Here is a 3,599-nt window from a genome sequence, read left to right on the forward strand (position 1 = left end):
AGCTCAAATTTGAAAAGCTTTTTGACATGCAGTTTTAGGCTCGTTCATCTAGAAGCATTATAACTTGCAGTTTAGGTACATGCGAGTAGGAGTCTTGTAACTTGAAGATTTAACTCTAATTTGATGAGCTTTATAACTTAGAGATTTAGCTCAAATTCAAAGATCTTTGTGGTATAAAATTTAGGCTCTTGTGTCTAGGAGCATTATAACTTGTAGTTTAGGCTCATGGATAAGAAGCATTGTAACTTGCATTTTAGGCTCATGCTTTAGTGAACATTATAACTTGCAGTTAAGGCTCATATGATAAAGAGCATAATAACTTACACTTTAAGCTCGTGTAATGAAGAGCACTGTAACTTGTTGTTTAAGCTCATGAGTTAAGAAGCGTCTAGATATACATTAACTCTTCAAAGTCATCTTTGGATGCGTACTCCTCCCCCCCCCCTGGAGTTTTTCTATATCTTCATCTTCTTGGGTCCATAGGAGATCATTGATCCTTTCTTAAAGTCAATTAATTCCATGTCATGTACATGAGTTGTCAACTCTTCGAATGTATTAGGTTTTAATTCTTGCAAGATGTAGTGAAGACCCAATTCATGCCTTGGATGCACATTTTGATACTAGAAGTTTCAGGCAATCTTTGCAAATGAGGCTCAAAATTCTCCAATGATTGATAAAGTTAACAACTATCTCATCTTCACCTTGGCGAGACTTTGTAAGTTCAATCATATTAACGACACCTATTATGCTATAGAGATGATTAAGGAACTCTTGATCTAACTTCTCCCAACAATCTATAGAATTAGGTTTGAAATCTATGTGCCAATCAAATGCATTTTCTTTGAGAGATCAAACAAACTCTTTAACGAGATAATCATCATACATCCCAACATCATTACAAGTTTATATAAAGTGTTCTATATGTTGTTTGAGATTTCCTTTGCCATCAAATTGTTGAATCTTAAGAGGTTGATAGCCCTCTGACAACTATTTCTGTATATGACTTTGCATATATGGGAGAAAATTTGGATAGGACTCAGATTTGTCTTCAATAGCCTCTATGATAAAGTCTTTGAATTGATTAATGGGAATCAAACCTCCAGCTGAGAGATGAATCTCTTTGATCTTTCATTTGTTTTATGCAAGACTCTTCTTCGTCTTGAACTCTAGGAAGCTTCAAAGATTCTTGATTCGATCTCTTTTTATCATGTTATCCATATTATTTGTTATCTTGGAAATTTAGTATCTTGTTCGTGGGCACACTTCGTCAAGCCTTCAATTGTTTTAGTCATGTTTTGCTAGTCGTTCTTCAAGAATGCAAGTCATTTTGATATCCTTTGATACTTGGAAGTTGAGATGAGAGATAGAGATTATCCCATTGGACGTGCAAGAATTTGCAGACAATAAAGTTCATGTCAAGAAAATAATAATCAAGAACAAAAGAATATCGCAATAATCGTATTTATTATTTTAAAGTGTGAGTGCTACAATCTCTATGATTCCTCTGAATTCGCCTTTTCGAATATAATTCAAGGGTTCTTGCTCTTGATCTTCAATTTTATCTTGATCTTGATTTGAGGTATTCGAGCTTGATTTTTAATCTGGTGGTCTTGATCTTGATGTTCTTGATCTTGAACTTGAATGCTTGAATTCTCGACTTGTAGAGAAATCTGCGGCTTTTGATCCACGAGCTTCCTCTAACTTCTCGTTAGAATTCTTGGTTCCTTTTCTAAATTATGAGGACCTCTATTTATAGTTTTAGAATAGAGGAGTTGGTGATAGGAATAAGATTCTGTTCAGCCAATCAGATTTAAGTGACATGGCATTTGGGCTTTATGGAGCATACTTTAATTATATTTATATTTATTAGATTAAAATAATTAACTCAACTATATTAGTCTATAATATTTATTTGGACTAATGTATTCATGAATTTAATATAATTCAAAATATTTTATAAATTTATATTTAATAAATATTAAATGGCTACAATATACTAATACAAATATAAAATATAAAATCAAGTAAATAAATAAAACAATTAAAATGATTTGAGGGATATGTTTGTACTTACATAGACTTATCACATGGTAGTAAATCCAATGTATTACCAATACCTCCAAATGGAAGGTATTAGTAATACATCATATATATCATATAAGATGTATAACTATCCATGAAGTAGTTATATATAGGCCCAAATTCCTACCAAACAGAGTGACTATCTCTTCTAATACCTCCTAGTAAACGGCCCCTAAGAGTCAAAAGAAGAAAATCTTGGAAAATTAGGATGCGATGACCATCTACCTTGTGGGTCACCAGGTTCACGTAAACTTATGTTCCCCTCTCGAAATCATATATATAGTAGTGTTATATTTTTAATTTTTTGTTAAATATAGATGTTTGAACTCACACTCGAAGTATCATATATTGAGATGATGATAGGTTGCACCTCTAAGTGAGGTTAGAAATTTGATTTTTATATCTATATTGTTTTATTTTTCTTTCTAAAATAGGGTGACACCTCTCTAAGTGGTTATTTATAGCACTTTCTTTTAATTAATTAAAATTTTCAATTTTGAACCTATAGTTTTAAAATTTCAATTGTTTTCAATCATAAGAACCTAATATCAAACCAATTAAATTCACATTTTCAAAATAGTGCACCTATCATCTCAAAAGTTCTCAGTACACCTTTGTATCTGTGATCCGTATTATATTTTACTGGTCATATTCTAATTTGTGTCAGAAGCATTAGAATTTAGGACCAAAAGAACCACATACTTGTATGAGTTAGGACCAAAAGAACCACATAGGGTTTAGGGGTCCTAAATTACTTATATGAGTTACTCTTGATCTTCTTATTTCGATGAATTAAAAATATAAAACTATTAAATATCATTTGTTATTACGAGGGTTAACAATGTTAACTAAAGAATTTAACACATAAGGGTTAACATTGTTAAACAATGTGTAAAATTTTGTTAGGCGAGCCCCAAACGTTGGGCGTTGAGCGTGCTTAGGGAGTATATTCGGATGCTTAGGACATAAGTCTTACAAAACTAAGTCACACACTTGAATCTCGTGGCATTTTACTAGAGCTCCACCCCGAGGCGAGTCCCAACGGAGTCTCTTCGGACACTAGTCCAAATAAATTAACCATGACTTGATCCAACCCAACCATTTAACTTGTTAATTTTTTTAAAAAAATTGTTTAAGTACACATAGTTTCTTTTCTTAAAATAAAGTATCAATTTAAGTATCGGGTTGATTTGATTAACTTATTTATATAACTGCATGACTTCTTTTTTTCAAAGTCCGGAAATTATTGACATCATTAAGGGTGTGTTAGGTATGAAGGAAAACATTTTCCGGAAAATATTTTTCAAATAATTTCAGGTTAGGTTAAAAGTTTCAACTCACTTTCCTCAAAATTAAGGAAAATGATTTTTCTTCAAAAATTAAGGAAAGCATGTTCCAAAACTTTCCTCCAACATCAAATTACATTTTTGTTGTTGAAAAATAAATTTAAAACTTATTTTAAAAAATATTTTCAATTTCGAATTTTTATTTTTTCATCCCACCCCACCCCTAACCCA

The sequence above is a fragment of the Solanum pennellii genome, chromosome 3 (genome assembly GCF_001406875.1).
Source record: "Solanum pennellii chromosome 3, SPENNV200".
NCBI lineage: Eukaryota > Viridiplantae > Streptophyta > Magnoliopsida > Solanales > Solanaceae > Solanum > Solanum pennellii.